Genomic DNA, 23,250 nt, shown 5'->3' with positions numbered 1-23,250 from the left:
AGATTCGAATAATATAAAGGCTAGTGTGGTTAAACACAATTTTATGCCCTCTCTGCACCGCCAAGGATAGTCCCTTTAACACCTATTTGGGGAAGAGACCAAGAACGGGTTCTATAAAACTCAATGCAGATTGATCATCTATGGGTAATTCGGACGAGCGGGAGCAGAGCAATCATTGAGGACCATGAAGTAAATTGGATCATCGGGTTATATACACACATTTCTAGTGTGATAAGCTGAACTTTGGACATTTTGAAATGGACTTGAATTTGTTCGTTGTTTACGTAATACCAACAACAATTGAATTTTCTCAGAGAAGCCATTGAACTAGCATAAAAAGCAAAAGTAAGTTCGTGCAGAAAACAAAGAAGAAAGGAATAGAAAAACATGTCTAGTTCTATTATTGATAGGGAGCAATCTTTTCCTTTCAACTCTAGTCAACTGATACTTCTTTTCTTATCGGACTGTTGTGGGGAGAAGATGCATCAAACTCTTAAATGATATCTACCAAGAAACTCCTGTTTTGAAAAATTATTAGCCTTCTTTTTTACAGGAAAAATATTGATCTAATGATGATGGAGTTAAAAGCTTCCATAAATAAGGATAAAGTACACTATCGTTTCTAGATAATATTGGAAAAATTAAAAATAAGCTAAATATACTCATATTATTTAGAGATATAGTAATAAAATGTCCCTGAATTTTGTAATTTTCTCAACATTAAAATATATAACCCATAATTGTTTAAACTAAATTAGCCAACACATTATTATAAAACAAGAGAAAATTGGTTGATTCACAAATTAGTATGAATGGAGATAAAAATTAATTGAAGCAATGATTAAATAAAGTTTTATCGTTTTATATATATTAATTTTAAATTTTAAGAAAATTTTAATAATTTATTTAATTAAAATCAGACCAAATGTTGGATTAAGAATAAGATTTGACTAGTTCGACCACTAATCCGATTTCAAAACTCATGATGTAATCTAAAAATGCAAGAAAAATTATAAAATTATAAAGATATTAGGTTAAAATATTTGGTTAGCCCTTGTACTTTGACAATATTTTTAGATTTAATCCTATACTAAAAATGTTAAAACTTAAGTCCTATTTTTATTTAAAATCTTAGTCTAGTCATTAAAATTGTAAGTATTTTCTATCAAAATTTATTAACTTGAATTTTTTATTAAGTTGTCCTTATACATTGCGGTATATGATTGACAAAAATAACATACTTAAATTAAAATAAAAATAAAACGAATTAATTTTTAAAATTTAAAGAATAAAACAATCTCAGATTCTATATAAAAAAAACTTATATATACTTAAATTAAAATAAACAAGGAAGTTAAAATTAAATAAAAAAAATGAAAAGTTAGTGAAATTACAATATTTGATTGGAAATGGGGTAATGCGTCAGAATACATTAAGCTTTAAAAGAACTAGAAAAGGGCGGGATTATCATCTCGGATTGCTTTATTTATATTTAAATCCAGATTAAATTATTAAGGAAATCATAGCATTGAATGTGATGGTCGGTCCATTTGGATGATAAAGTGGGAAAAGGGAAATGAATTGCTGCTGGAATTATGGAAGCTTGCTTTGTCACCACGAGACTTCTTCCTTGCATCTCACCCCATGTTTTCACAATAAATAAATCAATCGGACACCCAAACCTGTTCTTTTTCTTTCTTTGCTATTATTTTCTTCAATTTTGATTATATGATGTTACAGTACTCCAACCACAACAAGTTTCTTGTCCGTTTGAGATTATCCCAAGTTTATGGTATTAGATTTTGGGAGCACGAGTTAGGTGACCTCAACCATTTTCCATTTCTTTCTTTTATCTCATTATCTCACCTCTATTTTTCACAGATTTAAAATTTAATTTTGTATTTTTATTTTTAGGAGTTTAGTTCTTTTATTTTTAGATTTTTAATTTTAAGTTCAATGGTTAATCCTATTAATTTTTTGTTAGATGAAATAAAAAAAATACTCACTTAAAAAATTACATTGAGATGAACTTAAATTTAACAAAATAATTTTAATTGTAGTAACAATTACACTTAAGTTTTAAAATATGATAAGTAAAAGAGATTAAATTCCAAATATACAAAATTTGACTTTTGGAGTTGAGAATATTAAGAGTTAGTTTAATATAATATTCGGTACTTGAACTTGATATTTTTCTTAATTTGGTACCTAAATTTTTTTGTCCAATTTGGTACCCAAACTTGACAATTTTTCTTAATTTGGTACCTAAACTTGATATTTTTTTCTCAAGTTGGTACTTAAACTTTTGGGGGGTCTAAGTTGGTACCTGAACTTGACTATTTTTTCTAATTTGATACATTTTTCTTTGTTCGATTTGATACTTGTTAAACATTTACAAATTACTCCAATATACTAACAATGTTATTTTTTATTAGGTAGCAAAAATAATCAATGTATGATCGACATGTGACATATAATATAATTTTTTTGTATTTTATATGTTCAATTACTTTTAGTTTTATTTATTTTATTAATTGAATATAATGAATTTCTTTTAATTTGGGGTTTTAAAAAACTTTTTCAACATAAATTTCCTTTAATACTAACAATATTTTAGTAGCATAATACAAAAAATTAATCTGTAAGTGTTTTGCATAATTTGTATAACATATAATAAATTTAGTTATCAAATTGAACCTAAAAGCTTAGGTACCAAATTAGAAAAAAATGTCAAGTTCAGATATTAAATTGAACCAAAAAAGTTAGGTACCAAATTAAAAAATGTAAAGTTCAAATACCAAATATTATATTAAGAGTTCAACATAAATCCTTGATTATTTAGGTTTTCTTTTAAGTTACGAGTACAATTACAACTACAATAATAACTGTAAGTACTAATAATACATATATAAATATTTATACCTAAAACAACCATTATTATTAAGCATAATCAAACCTTCGAAAAAAAATCATACCCAAAATATATTTAAACTTACACCTCAAAATTCATAGATTCTCAATTTTATTATTAAGCAAAAGTTTCGTTGGCATATTTATGTATCTTATAAATTGCAAAACTATTTATTTTAGTGTTTATATTATTATTTAAGGTTTTAAACGAGTTCATGTTATATATGTTTATTTATTTTTATAATGAAAGAAGGTAACCAATTGCCATTAAATCAAATAACTCTTACACGTGAACCCTTAGCCTGTATCTATCGTTGAAATAGGGTTACGGAGCATTACCAAAAAATCGTAACTTAAAAACTTCTATTCTTAAACATTTCATATATCATAACATAATTCATTCAAACAAATGCATAACGTCCCTTATTTGAGCCCTCAGGGCCTTAGAATCACTTTAAAAACAATTCGAGACTAAATCAGAAACATTTATAATTTCATAGAAAAAGATAGAAATTTTCAAACTATAAGGTTCACACGGCCATGTGGCCAGGCCGTGTGACTCACACGACTGAGACACATACTTGTGTCTCAAGCCGTGTAACATTTGAAATAGGGACACATGGTCATGTCCGTGCCCGTGTAACTCACTGACTTGTGCCACACGGCCAAACCACACGCCTGTGTGCCAGGCCGTGTAACACTTGAAATGGCCTCACACGTCCGTGTGCTAGGCCGTGTAACTAGCTTACTTGAAACCTTTAGAAACTATAGGGGACACATGGTCGTGTCACATGGTTGTGTGTCACACACGATTAAGACACACGTCCGTGTCTTAGACCGTGTGGATAGGAAAATGACCACTTCCAAGCCATTTCTTTCACCCTTTCAAGCATAAACCTATAAGAAATTTGTACATGTATACAAGGTCTTTAAACATACTCAAATTATGCAAAGAATGACTAATCTCCATACCAAATGTTCATACAACCAATATGCCAAAAGACACCTCAATCATCAAGCATCAAACTTATATATATACATGAGCATATTTGTTCAAACCTTAACTATACATACCTAATTTATCTCAATACTATTTCCATACTATATCAAAAATAATCTCACCACATTTGACCAAATTTATACCATTTACCAACTGACTTGTTTCCATACCAATATATAACACAATTGACACATACCAACCTTGCTATATTAGGCATACCATATTTCAATCATCCACGTCTATTCAAGACTTTTCCAAAGCATACAATGTCTTGGCCATATTGAGATGATACAACACATACCAAATTTGGTTATTTCTAAACATACATGAAATTGACCATATTAACCATAACCAACATGATATCTGATAAACCATAAAACTAACATATTTTAAATGCTTGACATGTTTTTGGATGATTTGTTATGTGAATTAGTGAATTTGATGCTCCTAATCTTTTAAATTTATGTTTCTGTACTTAGGTGAGCATAGGGAAGTGAAATGAGCGAAAAATGAGCCAAAATCGGATAGAAAGAGCTGTTTTCAGGAGCCGCATGGCCTAGGCACTTCCACACAGGCTGGGCACACGTCCATGTGAGCCACACGCCTATGTGCCAGCCCGTGTCGATTTCAAACCCTGCTTCCATAGCTATACTATCATTCGATAGGTGCACTTGCCTTTGTCATGATTTTAGTTAGTTTAGTGACTCATCAAGTTTTTGGCTCCGTTGCCGAGGACTTAGATATTAGGAACACTAGATTTTTATTAATTTAGCCATTTTTAATTTTTATTGCATTTTATTTTTGTTTTCTAATTTTTCTTTTGTTTACTTCTGGCAGGTTCCTTTAGTATATATGTAACACCCCCTAACCCCAAGCCGTCACCGGAATAGGGCTACGAGGTATTACCGGACTTATACACTGACATTTATACAAAACCGAGTCATAAGCTTTACATTCTAGATCAATTCTTATCAAATTTCATCTTAAAGTCCTTAATATGGGCCTACAGGGCCCAATATAAGTTTTAGAAGTGATTCAGAACTAAACTGACAACTTTAGAAATTTTTCCTTGTAGATAGGGGCACATGCCCGTGTAGCCTGGGACACGCCCGTATGGCCTGGAACATGCCCGTGTGGCCTGCCCGTGGGCAGGTTCTGACTTATTCACACGGCCGTGGAACTAACCTATGGCCAATTCTGACTTTTTCACACGGCCTGGGCACATGTCCATGTGACTTGGCCGTGTGAAAACATAATTTTTGACCATTTTAAAGCTATTTTCACATACTAAACACACCCTATTCATGCCCAAAACATTTACTTATATATCTTGATCAAATAACATTCATCAAACCTTTCAAACTTAGCAAATTTTCATTCATTCATTTCATTACCTCTTTAGGATTATGCACCACATTTACATTCAAAATATAAAACATTTACAAGTGACAAACACCAAACCTAGTACATGCCACATTTCTAAAAGATAGATATATCACCAAAATTGAGTTGAGGTCGGGATTGACTTGGATGCTTGACTGAACTTCAATTTTACCTAACCTGCACACGGAAAACAACCGTACGCTAAATATTAAAAATACTCAGTGGTATTATCATAATTCAAATTATAACAACAATAAAATTTAATAACATATATAGATAATTAGCAACTCATACATACAAATCATACATATAAATTCATACCAAACTATCATATTTCCATTATATAATTTCCAATGATAGATCCAATAAATCATCAATGAGATTTCAAATAACTCATGAACCTTTGATTCATCTCTCAACCACTTATAATTATTCAATTCACATTTCAAATATGAACACTTCATGAACCTTTGGTTCATGCCTTCAATCTCTTTACAAATTTCATTTCACATTCCATCTTACAATATCACTTTCTCATTTTATTCGATAGCTCGATTAATCAAATTCATTTGATTTTATTATTTCACTTATTTTCCCCTATTAACATGACTCGGACTTTGGCGGATACACGGATCCAACCAAACACACCAGAATGACGACCAACGCCTCATTGGATAGTTCGAAGCAAATAAGTGACGACCAACGTCTCATCGGCTAAGTCGAAGCAAAGTGGCGACCAATGCCTCATCGAATCTATCCGAAGTAAATATGACACACTAAGTGTCTCATTGACTCGAAGTCAAAGAATCCCTAAACTCTTCCTATCCTATGGCATGCCAACTATATCCACCCTAGCGCGACTAGTTAATAGGGTATCAAAATCACATATTCATATCACTTTCACTTTCAGTTAATCCTAATCATTCGAATTCAAATCCATCACAATAACAATTCAATCACAATTTCAAATTCACCACAAATCAGTATACAATTCAATGTCACACATGTATACATTCATCAATCAAATCCAATTCTCGTTCAATTCAAATATCACTACTTACCTTACATTCAAATTCCATACACATATATTAAAATTAAACATTTAATAAGAAATAACTTGAATTATGATAATACAAACCGATATTTTTCTCGAGCTATTCCTCGATCACGTTTTCCTTTCCTTCTCATTCAACAGCGGTTCGGTTGCTTTCGTTAGCTACGAACAATTATACAATTAAAATTTATCAATACACTAATTCATAAATCACATTTTCACTTTCTATCAAACTTTTACAAAAATTCCAATTTCATCTTTTTCCATAACCAATCTTTTTATTTAACTTAATCTTCATATTTTCATTTAATCATCTCATTAATAAATTCTAGCTCACAAAATTCATCATAAAACATAACTTTTGAGCTCCTTTCAATTTAGTCCCTACTTAAACCTAACTTAAAATTCTTTTAACAATTCACTCATTTTCACTTTTAACTTAAATTTCTATCAAATTAACCTATAAATCCTCAAATTATTCATCTAAATAAACATCTAAAAATTCATTATTTTTCTTCATATTAACCTCATACATGTAGAACTTTGAATTAGAATTCCATACACATAAAAATCACAAGAAAAAGAACTAAATCAACTTACCAATCAAGCTTTAAGCCCTTAACCTTCAATTTTTCCTTTTTCTTTTCTTCTTTCTTTCTCTCTTTCACGTTTATTTCTCTGTAACTTTCTCTTTTTCTTTTGTTTCTTTATTTTATTTATTCTTTATTTCATTTTATTTACTTAATTAATATTTAATTATAAAATATCTATATAATAACAAATAAAATAATACATGTGTCTTTATACACACATGTACACATGTATTAATCCCACGATACATTTGTCATTATCTCATTTAATAGATAATAATAATAATAATAATAATAATAATAATAATAATAATAATAATAATAATAATAATAATAATAGTAATATCTTTTACTTAATAAATAAGTAAATATGTATAACATACATTTGTACTAATAATTTAAATACACATGTATTTATTCTCTATCTTTGATAAACCGTAAATTATACATATTTTTACCCCATGTTTAATGCATTTTATAGATGATTTCTCATTAGAATTGGTGAATTCGATGCTCCTAATGCTTTAATTTCATGTTTTGTACTCAGGAGAGCACCAAGAGTCAAAAGGAGCCAAAAACGAGCCAAAAAGGGACAAAACAGACCAAATCGAGAAGATGACACGGCCTAAGCCTTGCCACACGGGCAGCTTACACGCCCGTGTCTTTTGAGGGTGTCAACCAGGCTTTCACGATTCACATGGCCTAACCATTGACCTACACGGCCGTGTGCAATTTAACGGATCGAACACGGCCTGGCAATCAAGTCACACGGGCGTGTCCATGCTGAGCCTAAGTTAAGTCCAGTTAGGAAAAGGCCATTTTGGAGGGTTTCTAGGCATTCCAAAGCCTATAAATACGCACTAGAGGAGAAGAAAAAGGGAGACGGATAAGAGGGGTAAGGAATTACCCCAAAGAAGCCGATTGATCCATCTCAGAAGCCGGATTCATCATCAAAACTGAAGATCTCTCCTCAATTCCCCTTCAGGAGTTTTGGGTTTTCTTTATGTTTTCTATTCTTTATTCTTCTGAGATGTTTTCTTATTTAGTTATGAACTAAATCCCCTAAATACTTAAGGGGAATGAAACCTAAGACGAATCTTGTTATTATTTTCTGAATCATATGATAAATATTTAAATTTTTCTTAATTATGTGTTCTTAATTCTTGTTTTGATATCCCAGTATACTGATTCAAGACACACTTTTATTCAGAGGAGGAATGTCTAAGAGTACATTTGTCATAATTAAGCAGAGTTGATTGCGTGCCTAAAAATAGGGTGACAAGATTTTACCGGATTAGGGTGAAACCTAATAAGGGGATCAATAGATCGAGTTAATGCAACCCTAGAGTGTTAATTAGAGAAAAGTCTCAGTTATTCAATCTAGGGATTAGACGTTTTTAGTCTTGAATAGGGATAATAACATAACTTAGGGATCTCTATGGAACAAGTTGAATGAATAAATAGTCCGATTCGGAGCCAGAATAACAAGTAAAGTCTAGGTGGATTTTTCCTTAGGTATTGACTTAAGTCAATCGATTTTCCCAAAAGCAATTCCCCAATTCTTTTCTTTGTGCGTTCTTAGTTTAAATAATTAGTTAATTAAAAGAAACCCTTTTATTCTTAGGCTAGATAATAAAAAGATAGTTATTACTAGTACTTTTGGTTCCCTTGGGTACGATATCCCGGTCTTGCCATTACTATACTATTGTTCGATAGGTGCGCTTGCTTTTTCGTCGTGATAATAGTTAGTCTAGGTTTGATCTTTATTTTAAATATTTATTACTTGTTACGAATCACGCGATCGATCTTACATATGTCACTAATTTGGTTTAACTACTAATTTAGTCTCTTGTCGTCTTTCTTTATTTTAAAATTAATCTTTTACTCTCTATTCAATTTAGTCCTTTTTAATAATTACTTCTAATTAAACTAAATTCACCTAATCAAAATCTAATTCAACCCATAACTAACTTTATAAATATTTTTAATAAATATTTACGGACACGTTTTCTTAAGACGGAGGCCCTAAATTCACTTTTTTGGTGCTTGTGAAATATGGGTCATTATAATATCACTAGAAGAAACTCATCAAGACCTTTAGTATTCGATAGTGAAATTGAAAGCACAGCTCGTAGAAACCGTAGAAAACAAGGTAAAGTCAACAAAGTGCAATGGAAGAGCAAGAGGGCGTCATTAATATTACTGAGAGGATGACTAAAAATCAGAATAATCAGCTACCTCCTGTAGTTGTTGCAAATCCTGTTAATCCAAATCCTGCTTCTCGTACTATGTACGATTACGCCAAGCCCACTTTAATTGGGGTTGAATCGAGTATTGTGAGATTTGATATTGCTGCGAATAATTTCGAACTGAAGCTGAACACCATTCAGATGATTCAACAATTTGTTCAGTTCGATGGTTTGCAATATGAAGATCCAAATACTCATTTGGAAAACTTCCTTGAATTCTGTGACACTTTCAAGATTATTAGCGTTTCTGACGACGCTATTCGCCTATGGTTGTTTCCCTTCTCTTTGAGGAATAAGGCTAAACAGTGGTTGAACTCCCTACAACGAGGTTCTATTGCTACATGGGACCAAATGACCGAGAAATTTCTATTAAAGTATTTTTCACTGGCTAAGACAACCAAGCTGAGGAATGATATCTCTTCTTTCGTACAAATGGATTTAGAGACCCTATATGATGCATGGGAGAGGTATAAGAATCTATTGAGAAGGTGCCCACACCATGGGTTACCTCTATGGCTATAGGTTTAAACCTTCTACAATGGTTTAAACCCCTCAACTAGGCAGTTAATTGACGTTGCCACCGGTGGGACTCTGAATAATAAAACACTTGAAGCAACCTATGAGTTTATGGAAGAGATGTCATTGAATAATTATCAGTGGCAAGTCATGAGAACGAAGTCGATGAAAGCATGCGGTCACCATGTTATCGAATCAGGTAGAACTTTTGAATAAAAAGATTAATGGTTTTTATGGTTCTACGCAGGTACATTCGGCGACGCAGTGCGATACAAATGAAGGAGGGATGAACAATCCAGAATATCGATCTTACAACCCTAACACAGAGAACGAACAAATCAACTAAGTGGGTAAGAATTCTAAACCTTAGAATAATCCCTAGTAACACTTATAATCCAAGTCGGAGGAACTGTTCTAATTTCTCTTGGGGTGGTCAAGGAAATTAAAGACCACAACCCCCTCTAGGCTTTCAATCACCTTACCAACAAAAGAAGAAATTGAAAAATGCTGACGAAATTTATTTCGGTGTCATAAACTTGCTTTCAAAACACCAAAACAATACTTAAAAATCAATAAGCATTGATCTAAGGGCTCGAGAATCAAATAGGTTAGCTTGCTAAGCTGATTTCAGAAAGACCGCAAGGTAGCTTGTCTAGCAACACCAAAACTAACCCAAGAGAGCAGCTTCATGTGATTACTTTTTGAGATAAAGAAGGGTTAGTTGAATCTGAAACAGAACCAAGACAAGAAAGTGTGGTAAGTTCGAGATAAATGAGTATAAACCTCATATGCCATATCTAGATGTGACAAAGAAAGACCACACAAATGAACAATTTGGTAAATTTCTTAAACTTCTGAAGCTCTTTCGCAGATGCCCAATTCCATAAAAATTTAAAGGAGTCCAAGGCCGTGTGGCGACTGGGTTAAAAATTTGTAAACACACATGGGCTGAAAACACACACACGAGCATGTAATATGGCTGTGTGGCCCAACACGGGCCTCACAAGATCGTGTCCCCCTTTTTAACCCTAAACCCTTTTTTTTTTTACTTTTTCTCCTTCTCTAACCTTTTCCACCCTAACCGCCGCAGCTCCCTTCCTATCTACCTTTCGGCCACCACGACACAACCATTTCTCTCTCACTCTTCTTCCTTCAAGGCACCTTTTCCTTCCCTTTCCAAGCCTTCACCATCGTCACAGTTTACCCCAACCCGAAACCCCCTTTCTTTAACCTTTCTTTGCGTCGACTTGTACCACCACGCTCAACCTCGACCGGCCACCACTCCAAAACCCCATTTCCTTCCCTTTGCCTTTCCCCCCCAGCATACCTCAACCTCAGCCTTAGTTGCCCCCTTTCCCCTTACACGCACACCCCCTACACCTTCGAGTCACCACTCTATTCCTATGGTTCTTACTTCATAGGACACCTCAGAGTGGCTCACTCGCTTCGAGCAGTACTGCACTCAGAGGTTTGAGAGTTTTTGACGTAACATTACAGAGGATCTGTTAGCATTTTCATATCTCTTTTCCAGTGCTGACGGCTCGCGATAAAGATGTGTCAATAGTGAGGACCATTGAGTCCATTTATTTTATTTTATTTTTATTTTTAGTTTTATTTCTATTTTTATTTTTTAGACTTTTTTGTTTTTATATTTTGAACTATATTTTTATTTATTATGGTTGTTTCTAATCAAGTAACCCTTTAATCTTCTTCACCATTTGTGTTTATTTTCTTATTAGTTGCTCAGAATCATGCACTGTATTTAGATTTATCTCTAATTTCACTTTTCACTATTCTGGGGATTTCACCGATATTCAGGGCAGTTTCAATTCTCTCCCTCTTTTATGATATTTTGTTTCTACTGTGATTATTTTTGTTTGTACATTGAGGACAATGTACATCTTAAGTGTGGGGAGGTTATTTATATGATTATTAGAAAATCCTTGAATTATGTCTTGCGTTCAAGTGATTCTCTCATATTACTATTAGAATGAATTCTTATCGATTTATGATTATCATTGATATGTTTTAGATTAAATTTATAGATATTTGTGTATTGATTATTTAAACTTTAAGACATGAGAGAACCAAGCATGATAAGTATATTTTTAGAATTAAAATTTTAAGTTGTTTCCCTGAATTGAGGTATTACCTTAAAGTTTGAGATTTGCAAGATTGATATCAAAAACCATAATTTTTTGTGAGATTTTGAGCCTTTAGAGCATACACTTTTCTTGCTCATTTTATTATTGGTTATGAGTGTCATTATTGATTTGTTATTTTAGAACTTGCTTCGATTATGCATGTCGAGACCACACATTTGATTTGATATACTGAGATGATAAAGGCACTTAGGTTTTAACCCACTTATTCCACAAAAATCCTACCTTCATAATTAACCCTTAGTGAACCCCTTTGAGCCTAACACACCGTTTCTTGATTTACCCATTAATGATAACTCATAACTCAGTTTTTTTTCATTGAGAATTTTTCTCGTTTTATTGACTCCATTTTTATTGAGATATTGATTTGGTTAATTGCCTAATTAAGCCTTTTAACTAAGTTGCTGAATTATTTCTTCTTATTTACATTTTAAAAAAAATCATTAAAAAAATACATATATAGTTATTTAGTTCTTTGTTAATTGAGCTTGAACAGTTAAATTCATATGTTGAGAAGAAACTTGTGTTATTCTTGAGTCATTTCGATTTATGTAATTATTTGTAATTCAACATTTGTTATTTTTCTAATTTGGTAATTTATCAATTCGATCTCAATTCTAACCCTCTTTTTCAGGCTTTCTCCACACCCTTAACTAAACTCATTAAAACCTTTTAAATATCTTTTGATTTGTGTATCATCTCATTTTATAGTGGTGGAGATTTGATTTTCATGCAAGCCTATAGTAATGACTTTTCATATTTGACTTTTGAATGCTTAATTTTTAAACTTTAAACACTCTGAGTGATTTGAGTGAATCTCTAGCAAGGATATCGATTCTTGTCGATTTTGAATTAAAGATAATCACTTAAATAAGGGGAAATACCTATGTTTTCATGCTTTAAAATGTTTGACTTGGAATGTTTGAATCTTTAATGCTCTTTTAGTTGAAATCAATGTATGATTATTTGTGAATTATGACAAAACATTGTTGATGAGAATTATGAATTGAAAGAGTTTAATTTTAATTGTGAGTTGAGGATTTTACTTGAGGACAAGCAAATGCTTAAGTGTGAGGATATTTGATAAACCATAAAAGTAACAAATTTTAATCTCATGCTTGGCATGTTTTTGGATGATTTATTATGTGAATTAGTGAATTTGATGCTCCAAATCCTTTAAATTTATGTTTCTATACTTAGGTGAGCATAGGGAAGTGAAAGAAGTGAAAAGTGGGCCAAAATCGGACAAAAAGGGCTATTTTCAAGAGCCATACGGCCTAGGCACTTTCACACGGGCTGGCCATACGCCCATGTGCCAACTTGTGTTGATTTCGAACCCTGCTTCTCTTTTACACCAAAAAACACAATTTTTAGGGTTTCTTAGCATTCTAAGGTTTATAAATACATATTAGAAGAGGACTAAAGGGAGGACACGGAGTAGAATGAAGAAATTACTCAAAAAACGCCGTTGAAATCAACTCAGAAGCAGATCTCCTTCAAGATTGAAGATCTCCAATCAAATTTCCTTCGAAGTTTTATTGGGTTTCTTATGTCTTGTTGTTATTCTAATTTTGAGATGTTTTCCTCCAAGATTATGAACTAAATTCCCTAGATACCTTGGGAAGATAAAACTTATGATGGATCTTATTATTTAATTTTCTGAATTATATGATAAATACTTGATCCTTGTTCTCAATTATGTATGCTTATTTATTGCTTTAATATTTTCTGGATATTAATTCAAGTGTGATGTGCTTATTTCAGTGGAGCAGAAGTCCATGTTTAAGAGTAGATCTAACATAATTGAGTGGAGTTGCATGCAATCCTAGAAATCGGACAACATAAATCTACCGAATTAGAGTCAAATCTAATAGGGGAATCCATAGATCGAGTAAATGTGAAAATAAGGGTTTTAATTAGAAAGAGATTTCAATTAATCAACCTAGAGTCAAATGTTCTTACTCTCAAAAGAGATATTAACATAGTTTAGGGATTTCTATGGATCAAGGCACAAGTGAATAAATCGTCTAATTCAGATTCAGAATAATAAGTGAAGTCTAGGTGGATTCTTTCCTGGGTATTGTCTTTCTCTTTGGTTATGTTCAAGTATTTTCTCATTCTATTATATGTCGTGTTCTTAATAATTAGTTTAGTTAAATTTAGATTAAAACATCCCTTTTAATTTATAAGCTAAATAATAAAAAAGATAGTAATTACTAGTACTTTTAGTCCTCATGGATACGATATTCCCGACTCACCATAGTTATACTATTATTCGATAGGTACACTTGCCTTTGTCGTGATTTTAGCTAGTTTAGTGACTCATCAATATCAATAGTATCTTAAGCACCTCAAATCTAAGGCAATATTTCATTGTCATAATTATCAACCAAACTGACATATATATATCAAACTCATCATTTAAACATTAGACATAGTCCACCACCAATACATCAAAATCTACCAATATAATCGCTAAATAGTGTGATAGGTCTCCGATGAGGTTCCAACTCGATCGAGCTTCTAATAATCTGTAAAGTAAAGGATAAACATCTCTGTAAACAATGAATGCTTAGTAAGCTCGTGCAAACTTTAAATATAATATTCCAATTCAATAATAAACTTAAATAACAACATCAATTAACTAATTAATATATTTATTCATAACATAGGTAACTTCAACCATAACATGTAACACTCTTAACCCGTATCCGTCACCAGAATAGGGTTACGAGGCATTACCGGACTTATACACTAACATTTATACAAAACTGAATCATAAATTTTACATTCCAGATCAATTCTTTTCAAATTTAACTATAAAGTCCCTAATATGGGCCTACGGGGCCCAATACATGCTTTGGAAGTGGTTCGGGACTAAACAGGCAACTTTGAAAATTTTTCCTTAAAGATAGGGGCACATGCCAGTGTGGCCTGGGACATGGCCGTGTGGCCAGCCCGTAGGCAGATCTGACTTGCAAATTATTAGGCTTCAGAGGGGCACACGCCCATGTGACTAGGCCATGTGGTAATCTAATTTTTCACCATTTTTAGGCCATTTTCATATAATTTTGACACACGACCATGCTTAAAACCCGTGTCCTTCACACGGCCCAGGCACACGGCCGTGTCTTTTGCTCGTGTACTATCCTGACTTCACATTTAAGGATGCAGGGGACACAAGGCCTATCAACTTGCCCGTGTGCAAGCCGTGTGTCTCACACGGTCTGATCACACGCCCGTGTGCCAGGCGTGTGGACTCAAAATGAGCCTTTTGTCTCAAGTTTACCAACCTTGCATAACTTAAACTTCAAGCTAATAGTTTTCTCAACTTTAAATTCAACCAAAACTCGATTAAACACACTTAATACATGTCCAATTAAATATTAGACCATTTAAGCAATGCACCCTCATGGATACCACAATTCATATTGAAATTATACTACATTATCATAATAAACAAATTCATGTAAATTTAACTTCCAAAATATGTATATTTCATACCATGCTTCAACATCTTTCATGTTTATTCACTATTATGTACAAAATAACACCTTAACAACCTAGGTACATGCCATTTTACCAAAAGAAAAATATTCACCACTTTGAGTCCGGGATTGGCTTGGATGCTGAGTCCTTAGCTTTCTCTTGAACCTAATCCTGCGCACAGAAACAAGCTGTACGCTGAGTATGTACTCAGTGGTATTTCTATAAACAAATACTTAATTTATGCATTTATACTTAAACCTTAGATTTCAATAAATAAACACATCATGAACATTCAATTAATTGTCTTCATTTCATAATAACATTTATCATTGGAATCGAAATCAATAAGATATACAATTCAGTCAGTATCATTCAGTCTTCAGTGCAGTAATTTACCCTTATTAACATAACTCGGACCTAGACAAATACACAGATCCAACCCACACACCGGGATAATATACAGTGTTTCATCGACCAAAGCTAGAATACACCGTAACAGTAACAATAATAGTAACAGTAGCGGTACACAGAGTACGTCATCGGAACAAATCGGAACGATATGATATGATACTTGATAATGATGGCGACACTTATAGTGTCTCATTGACACAAAGTCAGAATATCCCTGAACACTTCCAATCCTATGGCATGCCAACTATATCCGACTAGCCCGACATTATTAATAGGGTTTTCATTTCACTTTCGATTCATCATCAAAAATCAATATACATTTCAATTCAAATATTCATAAATCAATACAATACCACAATATCAATACTTACCTTAATTTCAATAGCCATACATAATATCAATAATATGTATCAAAATAACTATTAAGTTTGGTTATAGAAATACAAACTGTAATTCTCGAGTTTATTCATTATCTTCGCTCACTTTCTCTTTTCCCTTCTTTGATGACATTTCCAGTGCTACGTTAGCTGCGAAAAAATTAACATTTAAAATCATCAATACATATCATTTAATAACACAATCTTCTATTTTTCATGTAATTTTACAAAAATTCTAATTTAGTCCTTCCACCATAATCATTCTTTTTCTTCAAATAAATCTCATATTTTTATTTAATACCTACTTTAAACAAGTTTCAGCTCTTCATATTCAATATAAAACATCAATTCTACAATTTAGACAATTTAGTCCCTACTATAACAAAACTTATATCTCTTTTTACAATTCAATCCTTCTCCCACTTCTAACTTGAATTTCTATCACTTTATATCATAATTCATCTATTTATTCAACTTATTTAACATCTAAAAATTCACTAACTTCCTAAATTTCAACATAAATTAAGTAGAGCTTTGTTCTAGGATTCCAAAAACATTAAAATTATAATAAAAAGGGACTAAATTGACTTACCAATTAAGCTTCAAACCTCAAAACCCTATTTTGCCTTTTCTTTTTCTTTCTTTCTTTCTTTCTTTCTTTCTTTCCTTCAATTTTCATTACTTCTCTGTTATGTTTCTTACTTTTTTTTCTTTATTTTGTTTCTTTATTCTTTTAATTATTTCTTTTATTTATTTTACTTTATATTATAATATTATATTTTTTTTAATTATAATTATTATTTCTTAAATAATAAGCAAATACATATATATACATACATTTGTACCAATTAAAATAATACATATGTAACACCCCTTACCCGTATTCGTCGGCGGAATAGGGTAGGAGGCATTACCGGAGTTTACCAAATTAATTTTCCATTAATACGAGTTAAATACTATTCATTTACTAAAACATGTCATGGCGTCCTTTAGATGGGCCTCCAAAGCCCAAAACATACTTCGAGACCAAACCAGAATTAAATCAAAACCATAGGGAATTTTTCGCAAAATCCCAAAGTTTTTTTTTCTTTTTTTTTTGCTCAATATAACCCCTTTATAAATATCTAACCTTTCCTGTAAATTTTAAAACCGAGACCAATCCAACCAACCAATTCATTTCAATCAATTTGATACCAAATTATACTACTATTATAATTATACTATTTAACATATTCATCATTCTTTACTTTAATGTATATTTCTTAAACAAGTCTTAATATTTATATAATCATCAAACCTTATACATGCCATATAAATCAAAAAGAAATTTACAAAAGCTACCGGAAATAATCTGGATAGCGTGATCCTCTGTGTTGATCCGATCCTCCGTATACTTCCACGTCAATCTACAAGAGACATTGATTACACTTATGTAAGCTTATAGAAGCTTAGTAAGTTCATAGGCATAAAACATAAATCTTACCAAATATTTATACACTTATACAATATACACAATTATTAAGTTCACCTGTCAACCACAGCCATTGGTGAGTTCCCTTGTATAAACTTACTACCACTTATCCATTTCCTTTACTTCTTTTGGGCCCATTTGTCACATATCATTCTTTAACCAAATTAGGGAATGGTTACGGAAAATTGAGTACTTCACTTTCACTTTGCCATAGTATAACTATGGTCTTGTGTATGATCACTTATCACCTTTTGAAGTCATAGTCCTGCCACGGTCTTACACTGATCACATTTATCACTTGTCACTGATCAGATAAGTGTAGCTAAAACTACCACTTATCACTTATCACTTGTCACTGATCAGATAAGTGTAGCTAAAGCTACCACTTATCACTTGTCGCTTGTCGCTTGTCGCTTGTCACTTGTCACTTATCACTGATCAGATAAGTGTAGCTGAGGCTACCACTTATCACTTGTCACTAATCAGAAGTACTCAAATCCGACATTCCGCTCAATTTAATCATTTATTCGATTTTCGTGTTGTTATTTTATTCTCTATTTATCAATAAATATATTTCATCATACATATTACATTATATAATTCATAAAATTAACATATAATCATTAAACTTCAACCATATGAACTTACCTGGGTTGATTTGCAAAATTTGTGAAAGTTCAGGGACTAATTAGCTACTTTTTCTTTTCCTCGACTTGTTTCGGGTTCTCGATCTGGGTCAATTTGCAAAATTTGTGAAAGTTTAGGGACTAATCAGCTACTTTTTCTTTTCCTCGACTTGCTTCGGGTTCTCGATTTGCAGTAAAAATATGAAAAACCAGCTTAGGGACTAATCCTTTCTATGGTGTTTTTGCTGATGAGAATGCAGAAAAACAATGAGAATTTTAGAAAATTCCACTTTAGTCCTAGTTTATTAAGTAAATTTTACAATATTCCAATTTTGCCCTTAATTCATCAATTTTCTTGCTGATTTCATGCACCTTGCCGTCCAGCCCAAATAGACCTTGGGTCTATTTCCCTTTTAAACCCTCTTTCTTTTATCATTTAAGTTATTTAATCATTTCCCATAATTTTACATTTGTTACAATTTAATCCTTTTTATTCAATTAACTATCGAAACTTTAAAATTTCTTATCGAAACTTTAATACTAACTTATTAACACTCCATAAATATTTATAAAAATATTTATGGCTCGTTTTAAAATTTTCAAACTCTCGATATCTCATTTCCGATACTAATTTTTAAAATTTTTATTTTTAGTACACTGTTCGCTATTTCAAAAATTTTCCTAACTTCACACTTAACTTATATTCACTAAATTATTAATATTTTCTACTCATTTTTCAAATTTAGTGATCTCAAATCACTATTCCGACACCACTGAAAATTTAGGCTATTACAACATATGTATTTATACTTATCACACACTTGTCACATAAGGCTTATTTGCTAATTTAGTCCCTTCAATTTTCTTTAGTCTATAATTAAACTTTTACCCTATATTCAATCTAGTCCTTTCACTAAATTAGCCTTAATTCAAGCTAATTCACTTAACCAAACTCTAATTAACTACACTACTGACTTAGTAAATATTTCTAATAAATATTTACGAATTCATTTTGAGGAAATAATGACCCAAAAATTTAAATTTTCGATACCCGTAAATTTTGGGTCGTTACATAACATACATAATTTCTCATAAATAAGTACATTATTCAACTGATCAATCCTTTTTTCATCATATCACATTTCAATTATGAACTTTAACTTTTCATTTGTATAATAACAGACATAAGCATATACATCAATCAAAATCTTAGGCTTGACATAGGCCTAATCACCATCATCAATACACAAGTTAATGCATTTATGTATATAACTCATTTGGGGTCAACCAGATGATAAACTATTTTATAAGAAATTACACCTTTTGAATCTTACCACCTTTTCATGAACATAAGCATATTTCTATTTAACCAATTACTATTTCAAGTATATCTAATATTAAACATGATATAATGCAACAAAAAACTTAGCACAAACCTAAGCATTATCCACAATCTCAACTGATGAATTCATTTATGTTCAGGTCAATATTCAATAAATAATAAATCTTTCAAATTCATTAAACAAATTACCTTACTGAGATTTTTCATACGAAGAACGGCTTACGGGTAAGAGTACATCGTCAACAGAATCTCATAAGAGTTGGTCCTCCCGAACACGCCAACAGAAGCTCAAAATAGCTGAACAGAAGCTCGTAAGAGTTGAACAGAAGCTCGTAAGGGCTGATCCACCCAAATCACGCCAAACAGAAAGTATAATGCGAGAGTTTGCAACTTACTTGGGTAATATGCCGATATCTCCCTCCAATACCATCTCCACTCCAAACCCCCATAATACACCAAAACACAAATGCGCTCTAATCTCGCATTCAATCCAAATCGAGAATCAAGATTAATAATATATAAAAATTTACTATTCATTATCCAAAATTAAAAATAAATATATAAATTGTTCAATGATAATCTACTCAATAATTCATTTTGATATTAAATTCTAAACTGTACGAACTTACCTGTCTAAATTGTAGAAATTTCAAAGTACAAGGCATTTTGATAATTTTTCATTCTCCTCGATTTTCCACTCGACCTTAATCTAAATTAATAATTTCATTCAATCTATTAATTTAGAAAATAAAACAATTTATTTTATGGAAATTAGTTTTTATATTTTTACAAAACTGCCCCTAATATTTTACTTTTATTCAATTTAGTCCCTAAGCCTAAAACATGCAAATTAACCATTTTTAACGCAAAGTCATGCTAGCCGAATATTCATGGAATTCATTACAGCCCATTTTTGCAATAATTTCACAACAATCCCTTGTATTTTTTTACTATTTCAACAATTTAGTCCCTAATAAAAAAATTCATCAAAAATCCCTTAACAAAATATTTTTAAATACCAACCAACATTTCAAATTCACAATTTAACATAAAAAATCACTAGATTCATTAATGGAAACATACAAAATCTTTAATAGTTTCAAAATCAAGGTACGGGTTAGCTAGACCTAGTTGCAACGATCTCAAAACATAAAAATTAAAAGAAACAGGAAAAATTTACTTACCAAATCATTAAACCAAAGTTGGCCAAATATTAAGCCCTAACTATAGTTTCATTCTTCATCAATTTCGGTGGAAAAAAAAAGGTTAAAGAAGATGCCACGTTTTATTTGTTTTACTTTTATTTTAATTATTAAATTATAAATTTAACCTTTGTTATGATATTAAAATCCACTCTTTTAATGTACAACTTTGTCCATTATTTTAATAATTTTCTAATTTCCAACTAAGTCCATTTTTCTTATTCAATAAACCATTTAGTCACTCAAATCAAATACTAATTAAATTTTACATCTTTTATGATTTAGTCCTTTTAATTAATTAACTATCGAAACGTTAAAAATTTTCAATGAAACTTTAATACCACCTTAATGACACTCTGTAAATATTCATAAAAATATTTACGGCTCGGTTTATAGAAATGAGGTCCCGATACCTCACTTTCTAAAACCATTTAATATTAAGGTCTTACCACTTGAACCTAATAAATCATTATAAAACATAAATTACCAAATCAAAAACTTTTTTAAAACTATATTTGACTTGTAAATATTAGATAATAATATTTACGAACTTACTTGCTGGATTTGGTGGTCTTAAAATCACTGTTTCCTACACCACTAAAAAATAGACTGTTATATGTGACGCCCTAAATTTATCTTCTAATAATAATTTCCTAATATGAAAGTCAGGAAACTCAAAAATAATAAGTTTAACATCATTAATCGAGCCTGATTTAAAAAACCAATATGCTACCATATAACCCTCTCTTGGAACAAATTGGAACTTAACTTAATGTAATCATCTACTAAGCTCATTAATCCTTCATACAAGGGTCATCGAAAGAGTATCCACAAAACTTTTCAGTATCATCTCAACAACATCCATGCAGTCACTTTCAACAAGAACCTTACTATAATTCCTTAATCGAGTCACTTTTAGTCCGCTTAAAATAGCCCATAACTCAGACTTAAGGGTAGAGCCCCTCTCAATACATTTCTTGAAACCTTCCATCTAGTTCCCCGCCGAGTCTTGCACCATTCCACCAACCATCAACCAATGTCCATTCACGTTTGAAGACCCATCAGCATTGATCTTAACCCTTTTAGGACTCATCGGACACCATCTTACCCTCACACCTTGAATCACTCCCAATGTCCTTGAATTCATTTTTGACTCGCGGATATTAGAAACAACGCAACCTACCCTACAAACAATCTCTTCAGGCCTATTTTCTATTTGCTGAAATATAAAATTATTCCTATTTTTCCACGACAACCAACACAAGACAACAAACATTTTCTCATAAGCATCATTACCACCAAAATCACCGGTGAAAATGATTACTACCCAATTCAAAAGATTTAAACTAAATAAGTGAGACAAAGAATTTGGGGTACCACTATTTCCCATACCTTAGCTGCAACAGTTTGTGTTATTTATTAACTAGACAATAACTTAATATTAGTATGAGGGTATTATCATCTATACAATGAAATTAAATCGAAAAAACCCACATGATAGAACTTAAGTGTAATTCAATATTGACCTATATTTTTATAAATATAATTTTTACATTAATTTTTCCACATATAATTGTAGGTCAGCTATAATTTAGTAACAATTATGCTAATAACTTTTTTTATATAGAAATCAGTGGCTGCTCCTTTATGTATTTTCTCAACTCTTTTGCATCACAAATCTATTTTTATATTTGTTGGGATGAAATTGAACCTAAACAACATTAAAGGTGTGTTTACTGTTATTTAAAAAAACATTTTTTAATTTATTTCAAATTTGTAGTATTAGATTTTTGAATTTGTAATATGATTAAGTATCTAAAATATAATTTCTACATTCAAATTACTTAAAAACATGTTTTATATATGAAAATATTAATATTGAGTTATAATAAATTATTTTATATTTTTATTGAAATATCATAATAATAATAAAATATAAATACATTTTTTACTTTATAACATAATATTTAAAATATGATATTATAAATTTTCTCTATATTGATAAATTTCCTAAATAATGACAAACAAATTTATTATTATTACTTTTTGGAGTTAGTTGGAGAAATGACAATGAAAATTTATCCTTTGCATGCAAAACCCTGACAATATCTATGATGTAGAATGGATACAAGAAACGACCAAAAAGTCTCATTGTCATCTTCTTAAATGATAATCCTCATCACATCTAAAAGAAGATCCTTCTATATTAAAAAAACAGCAAGTATTGATTTTTACTTGGGTAAATTATCTCTAAATATAAGATTTTATTATGGAGTTAATACCTATTTTAATCTTACTTTTTTAAAAATGTAATTGGTAAAAGAGAAAACAACAACAGTCAACTGTCAATCACTCTTTCTTAGTAACCAACTCTTCTTTTTCGTATTTGGCATCTCGAGGAGTAACTGTTAAATTATAATACCATTCTTTGGTCATCTTTTCTTTCAATTGGTTGCTTTGTTAATGAA

General features: G+C 31.2%; 1 non-coding gene across 1 annotated transcript; it reads right to left on the bottom strand.

The window, feature by feature from the left end:
* Window positions 1-9,585: 9,585 nt before the first annotated feature.
* LOC128286286 (small nucleolar RNA R71) lies at window positions 9,586-9,692 on the bottom strand. Its single transcript, XR_008276829.1, has one exon. It is a non-coding gene; the product is annotated as a small nucleolar RNA R71 (small nucleolar RNA).
* Window positions 9,693-23,250: the final 13,558 nt, after the last annotated feature.

Source organism: Gossypium arboreum, chromosome 12, assembly GCF_025698485.1.
Source record: "Gossypium arboreum isolate Shixiya-1 chromosome 12, ASM2569848v2, whole genome shotgun sequence".
In the NCBI taxonomy this organism is placed as follows: Eukaryota; Viridiplantae; Streptophyta; class Magnoliopsida; order Malvales; family Malvaceae; genus Gossypium; species Gossypium arboreum.
This window is presented reverse-complemented; position numbering and strand designations above follow the sequence as displayed.